Source organism: Microcebus murinus, chromosome 24, assembly GCF_040939455.1.
Source record: "Microcebus murinus isolate Inina chromosome 24, M.murinus_Inina_mat1.0, whole genome shotgun sequence".
NCBI lineage: Eukaryota > Metazoa > Chordata > Mammalia > Primates > Cheirogaleidae > Microcebus > Microcebus murinus.
In genome coordinates, this window is record NC_134127.1 from 18,571,766 (window position 1) to 18,588,322 (window position 16,557).

Sequence of the window (16,557 nt, forward strand, 5' to 3'; positions counted from 1 at the left end):
TCACCCACATGGCAGAAGGTTGGCCACCATCCATTGGGTGAATTAAAAAGTGGACAAAGCAGCCACATGGAGCAGGACCCAAATATGAACTGAGAATGTAGCAGAAACAGACTTCTTGGGTGAAAGTTGACCAGGGAAACTTAATCTCCATCTCCCCAACACATATACTCACCCCAATCAGAAATGCTGGCTTTCATACAAAAAATTCAACAGTGCAAGGGAGGGACCCTCATATCAGTTTATTTATATAATAAATGGAAGGGTGACCCAGGACTAGAACACTTGGAAACATTCAAGTCACATATTTAAATATAATACAAGTGATATGTATATTCAATATCTACATATATATGTGTGTATATGTGTATATATGAATATAGATGTATAGATTATTTCTTTTAATTTTAAAACCAATTAGTAGTTAATTTATTAACTTCTAATTAACTATTAATACCACTAAGTTTTTTAAAAAGTAGGTAATACACTTTTTCAACCCTAAATGAAATTCTAAATCTTCAGCAAACATAATTAAATAAAAACACAGAAGTGTTATTTTCTTTCTTAACTTGTAAATATTGAACTTGGAGCCTCACTTAGCATTTTTTTTACTACTGTCAGCTTTTTTAAGCTGTTAAATTCCAAGTGATGGTTCCTGCCAGTACTGCTTGTGTTTCACTCCAGCAGAGAGTCACAAGCTCTCACACTCCCTGACTGGGCGTTTTCCTTGGCCTTGGAGTGAGTTTTGTTTTTGTTTTTCCCTTTCTGGAAAATCTTTAAGAAATATGTTGTTCGGATGCCTCCCTTTTCCTTGCCTCTGCTTGTCCCAGCTCCTTATAGCCCAGCAGGACCAGCGGATGCCCTCTGCCCACAGCCCTCATTCTGCCCAACCCTGCCAGGCACGGGAAGTGTGTACTGAGCAGAGACTGGAGACCTGGGGCCTCAGCACTCCCTGATGTCCAGGAATCCATCTTATCTCCCATGATCCCACGTGCCATGTCCCAGGGAACAGCCTTTGCTTCCTCAAACCCACAGGTTCCTCGGTGCACCTCATTTCCTGCCCTTCCATTGCACGTGGCTGGGCTTCTGCCTCTTTTCCCCCAAAAGGCACTTCACTCCCCACCACAAGCAGTGGTATGTCCAGATCCCCAGCTTGCTCCATCTTGGAGCCCTCCCTTCTTGTGAGACCTCAGAGTTGTTTTCTGCTTCCTATGTTCCCCGCCGACTACTGGAACTGTGCTGGTGCTCAACATCCCAGATATCTGATGAGTTGGACTCTCCTCTCCGCCTGCTCAGGACACAGATCCCGTGGGGTGCAGCCAGAGCTTGGCACGCTGGTGACGGCAGCCCCTGAGCATCCTCTGCCCCACCCCACCCCCACGGCTCCAGGCTCCACTCACCTCCTCCAGCTCTGCCTCACCCAGCTGACTCTGCCCAGCAGGGACGGGCTCTTCCTGGACTTTGCCTCTGGGACTCCTACTCTTCTTCCTCTGGGATTCCATCATCATCCTCAGACTGACACTGGGGAGATAACTGAGCAGACATAGTTTAGCAACTTAGCATTTTTTCTGGCCTGACTTTCTTTTACACCCAGGCTGTTATTCAAAAGCAAAGTTCAGCTGTTATGCATTGTAATATACATGTGCATATATCTGTTCATTAGACTTCTTCTCTGCCCATGCCCTGTTGCTTCATTTATCCAAATAGTATCCAGGCTTTAAGGCTCAAATAATGAGTTGCCGCCCTTAAAGACTTCTCTCACCACTTGAAACTCTATTGGTCTCTTCATTTCTTGCAACTACTACTGGTGACACCATTTAAACCTTGAGTTCACCATAAGCCCTTCTGTACTTTCCCCAGATCTTTTATATAAGTGTGTGTGTCCAAGACTATCAGCTCTCTGAAAGCAGAAGTTATACCTTACTTTCTTGATTTCCCTCCCAGTAAAATATTCTTTATATGATTATTGTCAAAGAAGGAAGGGCTTTGACTCAAAAGAATTAGGTGTGACATTTTTTTTTTTTGCAGCGGGCAGACACTAAAATGTCCCGGAGGATGAGAGATGAAGTGGAAAGAGCTGGGAACAGACTTGGGGAAGGCAGGTGAGCTTCCTGATCATCAGAGATTCCAGACCACCCTGTGCTGAGGTTTTCTCCGAATCTAAGAGCCCAGGAAGCCTTTCAAGCGCAAGATGGCTGCGTTCTCCCCGGGGCGATTCTATGCCAAAAGCATATCACTGCCAAGGCCCCAGCTAAGGCCCCCAACCCACCATTATGTCGTCTCTACTGCAAATCAGGCAAGCATTGGCGCCAACGTGCCTCTTGTTGGGTAGAAAACAGATGGCTGGACCCGAGAAAGCTGACGAAGGAATCGCAAAACAAGTATCAATCAACCCAAGCAACTCGGCATTAGCAAACGGCGGCTTCGCAGCTCTGGGCAGGGCTCTCTGGTGGCGTTTTTAGCGGCTTTCCTAATTAAGGATGAGCTGTGGAGCTCATCAGCCACCCTAAGTCCCTGTTAAATGTGGCAGGTGGCATCTGAGAGCCCCCTCCTACCATGACTTCCCAGTAGTGCTCGAGAGGGGCACATCAGTGCCAGCCAAGGAGCTGTGAACAGAACAGGACGGAAGAGGAATTTAAAGGGATATCACTCCCCAGAACAATGCCCTCCTGGCCTTACAGGCTGTGTCTTCCAGTCCGGCACTTTTGTTGGTGGTTCAGGGTGCATTTTGTCTTTCTGCCTAGATGTGAATTCTCTCCTGCTACAGCTTTGGGGATTCCCATAGCACTTAGCACGATGCTAGAAACATTGACAAATGTTTTATTTAAATGTGGCCAGCTTGATCTATTGAGTTTTATTTAGATTCCTACATATTCCATATTCTAGCCCGTTTTGTATGTCCTACTTATCCATGCTTTTATCTCAGTCTACTTTTAATACTTTATGCATATTTCCATTGTTTCTGCTACATCTATCAAATTCTTAAGGAAGACAGCAGGGACTTATATTTTCCTCTGGATCTTCTCTCTCTCTCTCTCTCTCTCTCTCTCAATCATAGCTGAATAAGGAATGAGCAAATCATTCATTTTCCATTCATGCTTGCAGACCTCAGTTGATGCTTAGCACTGAATATGCACATGGGTGTCTGAGGCCCTGGGTCCTCTCTCACCACTTGCTCTGTTGCTGGTCCCCAGGCACTGTGTGAAGAATACCATCACCCTACCGGCTCCTTTATCAAGCAAGTAGGATGGCAAGTCTTTGTGTCCCCCATTTTGTGATCAGAAGGAGTCAACAGCTCTACACCAAACTTGGAATAGTCATTTCACCCAGAGCACTGACTTCTGACACTGAACATTCCCATTTGTGTCATCTTCACATGCTGATCAGTTTTACATCATTAAACTACACGAGATCTATAACATGTCCAGAGCAATGTCTGACACATGAAAGATGCTCAGTTTATGGTCACTCATTTATTATGAGATTTCTTATTTATAGGAATTAAAAGCTTTTTATTCATCGTATATAAGATTCTTATTTCCTTGGGGCCTTCACCCTGGGTTCCTAGGGATGAAAAGACCAGAAAACAAAGATGCTTTTTAAAAATAGATGAAACGTGGTTCTGACTTCACAGATATCTCTCTACATATTCAGGTTTTAGACCTCAAGAGTAATGAGAGTGATGCTTTGGACACAGGTTGAGTCGAGTTTATTGCTTTTAAGATTGCGCTGTTTTATTCGCACTCTGTGGCTGCTATCTCCTGCAAACATCAGTGATGCCAATTTGTGGACAAGCAAGTGTGGGAAATCCCAAGAAGCAGGTGGGGACAGAATCCCAGAGCAACAAGCTTCAGGTAAAACTTCACGGATGACCCTGGACAGTGAAGCAGACAATGGTGTAAAAACCATAAACGGAGTGAGGACAGACCAAGAACAAGCCAACGGGAATTAAGAGGTCAAAGAAGATCAAACCAATTCTGCCACCAGATCCCCCCAAAAGATGTGGTTCTAAGTAAGGATCTTGTCTCCTACTGGATGTTTCACCTGTTTAACCAGAAGCAGGAACCCAAGTACACTCAGGAAGATCACGAGACTGTTGAGAAACTTAGAAGACCAACTCTAGATGTGTCTGGCTCCACTTGAGGGAAGAGAACAGATCTGGTGGGGTGGGGGTGCAAGTGGAGGGACCTCCCCAACAACATATGCATTCGGATCCACATTCCAATGGAGACGCTGGGAGAAGAACTTGGAGACCTGCACAGGCTTAATGTTTTGTTTGTTTGTTTTGTGTTTTTGGGTTTTGTTTTTTAAATAAAATTCTTGGATCCAGCTAGACACATTTCAATAGTTAAACTGTTTATTTAGCATAGAAACATATGAAAGAGAAACAGTCTGACGTCTAAGGTCCATCTCCCTGCTTCTCACTGAAACTATCCTCCTACATTGATGCTGGAGTTCCCTGTTAGTTGTCCCTGAATGACTGTGGGTGGACAGGCTTTATTAGAAGGAGATGATATGTTATACATAAATAATGCACGCAAAATATATTTTGCAAAGGTCTAGAAAAAGCCTTGAATGACAGGTGCACAGAGAATTTTTAAAGTGAAGTGAGGGAGGCCCAGGGTCAGATGTTCCCCAGGCTGAGTGGGTCCATGGCCTCAGAGCCTGCACCCCTGTGTGTTTCCACTAGGCCACCTCACTGTCTCACTAACAAAGATCTGCCTGGTGGAAATTCTCAGTAGACCAGGGCTCAGGAATTTAGTGGGGAGAAAAGCAAAGCCATCTAAAGCCATCAGGAAAGACAGAAACACTCCGAAAGTCTGAGTGGGCCTGTGTTCTCTGCCTGCACCTGACAGGCTTGCCTTCAAATTAATTAAAAAGTCAAATTTGACTGTCATCCCAGTATCTGGTGAAGGAGCAAGCCGGCCATAAATCACCTTGCGTTTGCATAATAATTTTATGCTTTTCCAAGTGCTTTATCATCCATTGGCTCATTGGAGCTCCGTGACAACTCTACAAAACAGGCAGGGAAAGAATTGCTGGAGCAGCCGTAGAAAGCACTGGAGCCAGACAGTCTCCGAGTTCAAACCCAGCCCTGCCTCTTCCCCACCGATGCCCCTGGGCAAGTGGTTAAACTTGTAGTGCCTCTATCTCCTCCTCTGTAAAATGGGCACAGTAATAGTCCCTGCATCATTGGTTCATTGTGAGGCATAAATGAGTTGATATGTGTGAAACAGTTAAAAAAAAAATAGTAGCCTTCAGTATTACTGGCCCAACTTTATAGCTCTATCCTGGGCTTTAGACCCAGAATTATCACTAACTAGAAATTCGCTTAAACTCCACCTCAATTCCCTCACCTACAAAATGGGATCCCACCCCTACCTACCTCAGAGACCTTGTAACAGAGGCAGAGATAAAGCATCAAGAAAAGCTTTGTAAGCTGCAACAGGATGTAGAATGCTCTCTCAAGGGGGATGGATGTGACGTCACCATGCGGGCCAGGTTCTACTCTCAGACATTCCCAGAGGACAGGTGTGTATTGAGCAGCACCAACCAGGGAGCTGGTACCTGTGCTTCATCCAGAGACCTTGGCATCCTCCACTTCCAGCGGGCACGAGCCCCGCCAGCCGGGGGAGGGGGACAGAGGCGCATGGGTAACACACCTGCCTGGCGGGGGCAGGTGTCTCCCTCCACAGCCTGCAGACAGAGACGCCACAGCCCAGCAAACGTTCTGAGAAGCAGGTCCATCCACCAGTCCTCCCTGACAGCTGAAAAATTCCTCCAGCCCTGGAGTGTGTCACAACCTGTCAAGGATCAGCTCAACGTTGACAATCCAGGCTGAGGAAGAGGGTTGATGTGAAACAAGGCAGCCGCCATGGTGCCCAAAGCCTTCTGCTGAGAATGCTAAAGGTTTTAGACCCAGTCCCTTCTGTTAAAAGGTCCCCAGGGTGGCTGGGGAGAGGGCATATTCTTAACAGGAAGACATACCAAGGAAGTGGGCCAGGCTCTGTGTATGCCAGAGCCGGGGCGGCCAGCAAAGGCTTCCCAGGGCTGGTGGGGCCAGAGCAGAGCCTGCAAGACAGGAAGTCATGAAGGACGCAGAAATAGAGAAGAAAACGTGCGTACAGGGTGGTGTTTACCAGCGATGGTGTCTACTGAGAACACAGGCTTAGGTGGACACCAAGTATCTGGGAAGCGATGTGTAGATGAGCCGAGAGCAAAGGATTCCCGGGAGGGAGTAATGGGACGGTGGGAGGAGATGGAAAGAATCAATTCCAGAGTCTATTCAAAGGCTCATGTGGTCAGAGGAATCTCAAATTAGGACATGTGTGACCTGCAGGAGGAATGGAGGTCAGGTTGTAGTGTCCCCAGCCTCCTCACTAACCTGCGGTCCACCTGGGGTGGAGAAAAGAGAAGGGAACTGGGAATTAGGGGGCGGGGAATGTATAGGAGCAAGAGTGGGGTTTGCACCCAGAGGCTCACTGACCTCGTCACCTTTGCCCAGCCCAGCCCCCACCCACATACACAGAGGGCGGTAGCCTGAGGCTGGATCCTGCAGCAAAAATAAGAGATGCAACCAGAGACCAGAGTGGACAGACAGGGGTTCTGGGGCGGAGACCTGCTTGGAGTGGCCCCAGGGGAACCCTGGGGGAATTGGAGAAGGAAGCAGGGTCCCTCAATGCTCCTGAGTCGGGAGCCCCTTCCCCACATCCTGACACATGAGGTTGTGGCCCTGCCAGTCGCGTCCATTCATGGAGAGAAAAACCACTGCTGTCAAACCATCACTCAACTGGCAAAATCAAGCAGGAAATGTTGCTCTGTTTCCTTTGGATTGTCAAGATGATGAGGGCTGAGACAGACACAGAAAGAAACCCACAAAGATGGCATCGTTGCTCCTATCTACACAGCTGGCTCAGACGCAGAGCTGTCCACACCTCTGCAGGACTCTGTGTTCCCTGCACTCACCCCTGCCCTTGTCACATGAACAAACATGCACCAAGATACACCTAGAAATGTGAGAGGATGCCCAACACCTATCCCTCAGGCCTCAAGCACTTACCCTCTGGCCTTGCACCCTGACACCCAGGCCCAATACTGGCAAGCGATGAGCATAGGGTTGGCAGAGAAGATACAAGACACCGTTTAATTAGCATTTCAGATAAGCAACAAATACTTTTTAGTATAAGTATATCCCATGCAATATTTGGGACATACTTATACTCCAAAAGTATTTGTTGCTTATCTGAAATTCTGATTTAACTTGCGTCTTGTGTTTTTATTTGATAAATCTGGTGGCCCAGGTATGATGACAGGTGGAGATGGGGGGGTGCAAGTGGGAAGCGGAGGGGCAGGCAGGGGGAATAGGCAGGCAATAGCTCCCTTTGCAGAAAAAAGAAGAAGAAGAAGAATTTAGCCACACTGTGAGTTAGTCACCGACATGTCAAGGTGGATGAGCCACGTGAAGGTTTGGGGACATCATCTCCATGGATACCTCTTCCCGAGAAGGCCCAGCAGGACACCACTCTGGGGCAGGGACTGCTCCAAAGGATGTGATGCTAAGGCAGTGGTTCCACCGACCTCTCTTTATAGATTTGCTTTAATTTAATATTTAATATAATGATGCTCAAATCACTTAATACTCAAAATACTCCACAAAATGGTATTATAATTTTCATGGTGCACAGGTTCAGAAAGGTTAAGTGATTTGCTCAAAGTCACTTACGTAAATGACAGATCGGGGATCGTAAGCCAGTCCCGTCGAGACCCCCAGCCTGCCTCCCATCTGCCACCTCGGTGCCATGCAGTGGGACCTTCCACAACAATGGAAACTCATGGCTCTGCACTCTCCTGTAGGGTAGCCAACGAGCCCGAGCACTTGAAGTGTGTGTGGCTAGCCAGATGGAGGGACTGAAGTCTTCCTCAAGTTTTCATTTCATTTCATTTTAAATGATTGCAGTTTGTAAAAGCCACATGCAGCTCCTGGCTACTGTAGTGGAAAGCACAGACAGCAGCTCGTCCCTGGCCAGGCAGCCTGTGCCCGCTGCAGTGTGGCCTGTCCCTTTGGTTGCCCTCGAGGCCTGCATCTGGCGGCTCCTATATGGGGCAAGCGTCCCGAGAAACACAGATGCTCGAGGTTAGAGGCCCTTGGACACCGACCTTCCCCCCCTCCTCATCTCCAAGTTGGGGAATCCAAGAGCCAGAGAAGGCAGGGGAGCCAGAGGCCCCGGGATTGTTTTGGGGACAGAGCTGGCACTGGAGAGGGGTCCTCCCTCCCACACAGCCCTGCTCTGTCCTGGCTAAGAACAGGAAGGGCAAAACTCAGAGGTCCCCAGCACAGGCTGGGGGACCCGAGAAGTCCCCGCCGGGACCCCGAGTCCCTGCCCCGGACACCCACTGCCGTGAGAAAGGGTGCACAGGAGCCTCATCCCATAGACCAGCACTGATGAGTCTAAGTGATTAGCGCAGAGAATGTGAGAGACAAAGGAAAAAAAGACAACATTAGCACAAAACCTTGCTGAGTGTGCTTCCCCCATTACCCGGAATGATAATTACATTAGTCCTTAATATCTGCACACCCAAGGAATTATAGCTGGCTTATGGCTCCCCACTGCAATCAGATATTAACTTTGTGTCATACCCTCTCGGAGGAGGGTGCAGACAGCCACAGGATCGGGGAAGCCTGGAATTATCCCTAGGTCAGCAGCCCTGGTGACCTCCTGCAGGGACAACGCAGCCCAGTCAGCCCCTCGCCCACCCAGGGCCACCACATTCTCCTATCACAGTTGCTTCCTGCGTAGGAGTCTCCAGCAAGGGGGTGCTGAAACCCACCCAGCTCCCCTGCTAAGCTCTGCACCAGGAAACAGGTTTCTCTCTAGTTCACTCACAGGGTCCCCCACCCCCACTGCACACACTCCCAGGGTCTGGGTACAGCCAGGTCCTCAGCCTCTCAGCTTGCTGGAGAATGGACTTGTTCTCTTGAGAGCAACTGTGATGTACAGGGAAGACCCTGTCCTAGACCTGGTTTTGACAGCCATGCGCGGAGTGACCTTGGACCAGTCATTTCCCCTCCTTGACACTCAGTGTCTTCACTCATATGATGGGAAAAAGGATGCCGGCCCTGCCTTCTTCATAGGGATGCTATAAAAATCAAATGAGGTCATGGCTTTGAAAGTACTTTCTATTCTCTACAGCCCACTTGAACATCAGGCTTTATTAATTATTTGTCTGGCTTTCACTGCGGGGGGTCTTTGGGGAGGCTGAGCTGCCCATCCCCCCTACCCTCCAAACTTGCCTGGCGTTCACAGGTTGTCACACTCTGGTCCTCGGCGCTCTGCAGATCTGCAAATCCCATATGGAACTCTCGCCAACTACTGCTATTGGGGAAAATGTACATTTATATGTTAATTCTTTAGATTTTGAAAACGTTTGTGCATACATTGTCTCGTTTGAACTTCACAACCATTCAGCGATTTGTAGGGAAGGCACTATCCCCACTTTGCAGAAAAGGAAACAAACTCAGAGGCAAGAGAAATGACTGCTTGATTTGCATAAATTCAAGTTTATGCATCTGCAAAAGACACAGCTGGGAGTGTGGGACGTTGACACCCAAATCCCAGTGCTCCTGAGACCTCAGGTCTGGTAGACACTTGGGCATTAATACTTGTTGGATAATGAGCAAATGGATGAGTGGATAAATAAGTAAACATATCAGAACCATCTCAAAACAGCACCAAATCTGGGCTCATGCAGCCAGAGAGACAGGTACAAGTCCAGAACCATTTAAGAAGTCAAGGTTACCCTGTGCTTCCAAATCCTTCTCATGTTCTTCCTGAGCTGCCAGCCAAAGAACTGAGCCATTGTTATTTGTTTTACAGATTGAAAAACTCAGACTCCGAGAGGCCAAGTGAAAGGCCCAGGTTGAATGTCAAGTTAGTGGGCAAACTCAGACGCAAGCACCACCTCCAAGTGGGCAGACCAGGGTTTGGGCCACTCATCTGTGCAGCCTCACTTCAGGGCTTCTCTGACAATTTCTCAACTTTGGATAAATAGGTGGAGTTTCCACATCCCTGTGCAAGATGAGAATTGGCCAGTAAAAATAATAACAGACCCTCAAACAGATCATATTGAAATCTACCAACAGGGGTTCGGTTGAGAAGTGAAGGTGAAAAAAAAAAATTCCAAGTCAGAGTGTGTGTAAAATATCTTCCCTAGAGGGCATGGTACAGAGATAGTTTTAATTAACTGTACATTTCATTTAAGCTTAGCAGACAAGTTATTGTACATTAAATAAATACCAGTTGTTTATTAAGAACATATTTACTTCTGACTTAACAACTACAACAGGTTCTAGATACAGATTTCCGTTAAACCACAGTCTGGTACATTTGTTTGGAATAATCAATTGTTCTTTACTCAAGATATAATAATTACCTTATTGAATCTGGAGAGACTCTTCTCCCAGTAATTTATGGGGGAACAAATTTTCTCATTTAGTTTTTGTGTCCTTTTCTCTCAATAAATAAGAAGGAGCAAAGAAGATAGAGACTGTAGAACTCAGGTCTTTGACTTAAGAGGACAACTTGGGCTGGTTGAATAATGAGAAAATGAATGAGTGGGTACATGAGCAAACATCTTAGTAAGATTCACTGCAGCCTTCCCATCTGGGAGATCTAGACATTGGATCTGGCAGAGAAGCCCAGGAAACTGAATTTAAATAATGACTGTTCAGTGTAAGTATGTGTCGTTATACTTATACCTTGTCCCATACAATGTATGGGATACACTTATACTAAGCAGTTATTCATTGCTGAACTGGGCATCCTGGGGGTTTTTATTTGTTTGTTTGCTCAATCCATCAACCCAACTCCTGATGTGCCATGAAGGTACTGAGCAGTATGAAGGAAGTCACTATAGATACTGCCCTCACCCCCAGCTCATGTGGTCCAAATGCAAGATGCTTAGGTGGGTAAGGTGAGCCAGACCGCCAGCTACCTTTATGGTCAGGTGCAGGAGAAGTCCCCAGCTCCCCTAAACAGACGCCCCACTCAGCAGCGGCCATTACCTTGTGTTCTCTCACTCTCTCCTGTTCAGTCTCCACTGTGGCTCCTACAGCCACAAGGTTGTCCTCCATCTAACAAATAGGGAAACTGAGGCCCAGGAAACAAGTGACTTGGACAAAGTCACAGAGCCAGTTGCCAACAGAAGCTTGGTTTTATGGTCATCACTCATCATCATCATCATTTATTATGATTCACCAGTCTCCATGGAGCATTAAGTATGTGGCAGGCCCTTTGCTCGGGAAATCTTCACAATAACCCTATGAGAAATATATTTTATTATTTCTATTTTTTAATAGATGGGATCACTGTCTCCACTCAGAATCCATGCATTCTCCCGTGACACCATGTTGCACTTTCCTCTTTGACTTGTTTTCTCTCTTTCTTTGCTTCTTTGATCCTCATCTATAAATAAATCTGTAGCATCCAACACTTACTCAAAGCCCAACACTGGGCCAGGCACTCTAGTGTACAGGAAGAAAAAATAAATAAGAAAGACTGACATGCAACATTGTAGAGTGGCTACCATCTGCCTGGATTTGAATCTTAAGCACCACTCACAATCCCATACATTGGCAAGCACAGGGCAAATTACATAACCTTTCTGTTCTCTCCATCCCTAATCAATAGAATGCATATGATAATGGTGCTTAGGGTGGTGTCTGGCACATGGTAAGCACTATATAAATATTTGCCATGGCTGCTAGTAAAACAAGGTGTCTGAAATCTGAGAACTGAACAATTAGCAAAGCTCAGCAGAGCCTGGAGAACATAGCGCTAGCTCCTGCTTCGTGTACAGCAAGTGTCTTCCTTTCCTTTGTGCTCTTGAAGCCACTGGGGAGACTGCCCAGGTCAGCAAAGATGCTCCCAACACATTGGCTATTAAACCTCAAATCCCATGTTAACCATAACTTAGGCCAATTAATATGACAATCTGGTTCTAGAATTTTTAGAAGTTTCACTTTCAGGTATTATCTTACATTACGGTCACAAATTATGTAAAAATATGCAAAACCCCAACATTTATGGCTCCAGATTACTTCTTTCAGCCTGTCTTCCCTAACCATGAACATATCCAACTCCCAATACCTTTTTGGTAATTAGTACCAAAAAGTTAGAAAACTTTTTGGTATGTCACCATCCTGTTACATGAAGAAATATTAAGTCATGTGAAGATGTAAACTCGTGTTAGATCTGACATTAAATTGCAGTGACTGAAATAAATGACCTGGTATTTATTTTTTACATCAGACTTTGTTCCAAAATGATTGAAAAGGAGCATACAAAAAATACATAAAAATGACAAGAAGCATATTATTAGCCATCACAAAAATAATTGGAATTTCTAAAAATTTAATTTAAAACAACTAGGAAAGCTTAAGACTAATAATCAGAGGTTTAAAATATTAAAAATAAAATAAAAATATTAAGTAATGAACTGTCTAAAAGGTTCTATGACCAGATGGCTTTAGCAGTGAATTCAATTAGTCTTTTAAGGATTAGATAATTTCCATGCTATAAAAATTGATCCAGAGCAAAAATAAAAGGCCAACTGAATCATTTAATAAAGTTGGCATATGCCTTCTACCAAAAATGAAAAAGATGAACCAAAATAGGAAATTATAAACTAATTCCACTGATGAATATAGATGCTAAATCTCTCAGAAAAATACTAGCATATGGAATTCAATAGTACATTAAAAGAATGATCAACTGTTACCAAGAATGACTCATCCTAGGAAGACTAGGACAGGTTATTATTAGGAAGTCTGTTAGTATGAAATACCACACCAATTAGAAAAGCTTAAAATAATCTCAATGGCTCCTCAAAGGTTATCCAATAACATTTTTAGTAAAAAGCACTTAGAAAGATAGAAGCAAAAGAGAACTTCCTTAATATAATGAATACTATCAAGCTTAAGCAAACTGCCCACATCGGAACTGTTCAAAGTGGGTGTATCAGTTAGCTATTGGCACAGTAATGCTGTGTAACAAGCCACCCCAAAGCTCAGGGGCTTAAAACAACCATAATTTGTTTAGCTTATGAGTCTGAAGGTCAGCTGGTATTGAGAGAGCTCATTTTCATGAAGAGCATTGGCTGGTTTGGGGATGATCTAGCCAAGTCTCAACTGGGATGACTAGCATGACTCAACTCTGCTCTGTATGTTGTGTCTCATCTCTCGTGGATATGGAAGAGTACAGCCGAACAGGCCGACTTTGAAAGCCTCTGTGTGCCTTAGGTTTGCCACCATCCTACTGGGCCAGGCTCAGAGTCAGAGCATAAGAGCACTCTAGTGACATGGCACAGGGGGTGGGTACAGGGAGAAATGAGTTACTGGGACCATTTGTCCACAACATGAGACATCTCAGCTCTACTGAATGATAATAGATCTTACATAAAAAAAAATACATTCCATGATCAAATGAGTTTGGTATGTGCTGGGAGTCGTAATAAATAATGTTCTACAGGTTTCCTTACAATAGGACTTCTCAAGTCTTTATGGCCGTGTCATGAGAGTTTCTCAGTGAAGGTCATAACCTTTCCTAAACCAGTTTGGACATAGAGCCCCTTTGTTTTCCACAGAGCGTCTGGAGGGTGGGATGCCTGTAGGAGACACGTTGGGAAAAATAAAAGATACAAATGTTTAAAATGGTGTTTGCAACAACTGAAAAACGAGGAGAGGGGACACCATAATACACTTAGAAATAATCCCAATAATAAACGAGCAGGATTTATATAAGGAAAACAACAAAACTTCACGGAGAGGTATAAAATAAAGATTTAATTAAATGGAGACACATCATCTTCTTGAAAGAAAAGAATCAATATTGTAAAGAAGGCAATTCTTTCTAAATTGATTTATAGATTTAACATAACCCCAGTGAAAATCTCAATGAGATAATAATACCCAAGTTTTGGCAAGAATACAGTGAAAACAGACATCTTCATACACTGCTGGTGGGAGTTTAAATTGGTATAATCTTTTTAAAAAGCAATTTGGAGCCTTAAAATTGCTCATACCTGCTGACCCAGATTTAGAAATATACCCTAAGGAAATGATCAAATGTGAACAAAAATCTATTTACACAGATTTTCATTACAACACAGTTTAAAGGGAAAAAATTGGTAGTAACCTAAATGGCCACAAATAGGGGCATCACTAGATAGATTTCCAGGCTTTATGTTAATGAATATCTTGCAAGATTAAAACTCATGATTCCAAAATTTAATCCAGACATGAAAATGCTTATAAGATAACTTGGGGAAGAGAGTAGAAATAAGATAACACGGTGTATTGCAATATGCTGGGTTAGGGAGCGTGGGCTTTTACTTCGAGGGTGACAAGAAGCCCTGCAAAATGTTAAGTAGGGACATGACATGCACTCTGAAATGGTCACTCTAGGTGCAGTGTGGAGAATGAGTTGGGAAGAGCCAAGATCAGGAGTAGAGAGACCATTTGGGAGCTAAAGCCCCTCCTGGGAGGGGTGATGGTGGCTTTGAGGATGAACGGCTAGAGACAGACTTGAGGGATATTTAGCAAACAGAATGAACAGACCTGGTGACTGATAGAAGGCAGGAATGGAGTGGTGGGGGTAGTTAAACATGACACTCAGAAATCTCAAAACTTTCTGAACATGAATATGACAACAGACAAAAATGGCAAAGGTCAGAATGAAATGTTCAGAAAAAAATACAAATGACAGAATGAAATTAGATATATGAGAAATATTGATATTAGTTATAATTAAAGATATGGACATTTCAAAAGAATATAGTTTATTATCTATCAAAATGTATATATTAAATTTATATTCAAAAATAGATAAATTATTTTTGTGTTCAATTTTAGGAATATATGCTACCTGGTCATACTGGTAATGAGAACTATAATCAAATTTATAATTCTATGTTTATCCTATTTGATGCATTCAGCTGGTAAGTATTTTTTTAGCTTTTTAATATTGATATGTAATTGTACATATTTATGGGGTACATGTGATATTTTGATACATGCATACAGTATGTAATGATCAAATCAGAGTAATTAGAATATCCATCACCCCAAATATTAATCATTTCCTTGTGATGGGAACATTTCAAATCTTCTCTTCTAGCTAATTTGAAATACACAATAGATTATTGCTAACTATCATCACCCTATTGTACTACGGAACACTAGAATGTATGCCTTCTCTCTAACTGTATTTTTGTACTCATTAACCAATCTGTCTTCATTTCTCTCTCCCTCTTATCCTTCCCAAACCCTGGTGACCATTATTCCACTCTTACCTTCATGAGATCAACTCTTTTAACTCCCACATACATGGGAAAACAAGCAATATTTGTCTTTCTGTGCCGGCTTATTTCACTTAACATAATGCCCGCTAGTTTTATCCATGTTGCTATCAATGACAGAATTTTTTTATGGCTGAATAATATTCCATTGTGTATACATACCACATTTTTTAATCCACTCATCCATTGATTTCATATCTTGGCTATTGTGAATAGCAAGCACTGCAATAAACACTGGAGTGCAGATATCTCTTTGATATACTGATTTTCATTTTTTTATGGATAAACATCCAGCAGTGACATCACTGAAGTATATGGTAGATCTATTTTTAGTTTTCTGAAGAACTTCCACACTCTTTTCTATAGTGATTGTGCTAATTTACATTCCCAGCAACAGTGTATTAGTATTGCCCTTTCTCCACAATTTTGACAACATTTGTTTTTTTTTGTTGTTTTCTTATAATAGCCACTTTAACTGTAGCAAAATGATAATCTTATTGTGGTTCTAATTTACACCTTCCTGATGATTAGTGATGTTCAGCATTTTTTCATACACCTGTTGACTATTTGTATGTCTTCTTTTGTGAAATGTCCATTCAGATGATTTGCCCATTTTTAATTGGATTATTTGTTTTTTTGCTATTTAGTTGTTGGAGTTCCTTATCTATTCTTGTTATGAATCCCTTTTCAGATGGATAGTTTGCAAATATTTTCTCCCATTCTGTAGACTATTTACTTTGTTGTGCAGAAACCTTTTAGTTTAATGTAGCCCCATATATTTATTTTTGTTTTTGTTGCTTGTGCTTTCGAGTTCTTACCTCCAAAAAAAAAAAATTTGTCCAAACCAGTCTTTATCTCTCCTTCACATTTGAAGACTATTTTTGCTGATACAGTAGTCTCAGCTGATAGTTTTTTTTTCCCCCTTTAGCATTTCAAATATAGCATCCCACTCTCCCCTGACCTGCAGAGTTTCTGCTGAGAAATCCACTGAAAGCTGTATTGGGGCTTCATTGAATGTGACATGCTTCTTTATTCTTGATGGGTTTGAGTATTCTTTTCTGTCTCTCTTTTTTTTTTTTTAACTTATTTTATTTTAGTGTATTCTTTCTTTGTCTTTGATATTTGCTCACTTGACTGTGATGTGCCTTGGGGATGTCCTCTATGGGTTGAATTTGATTGGTGACCTCTGAGCTTCCTATATCTAGA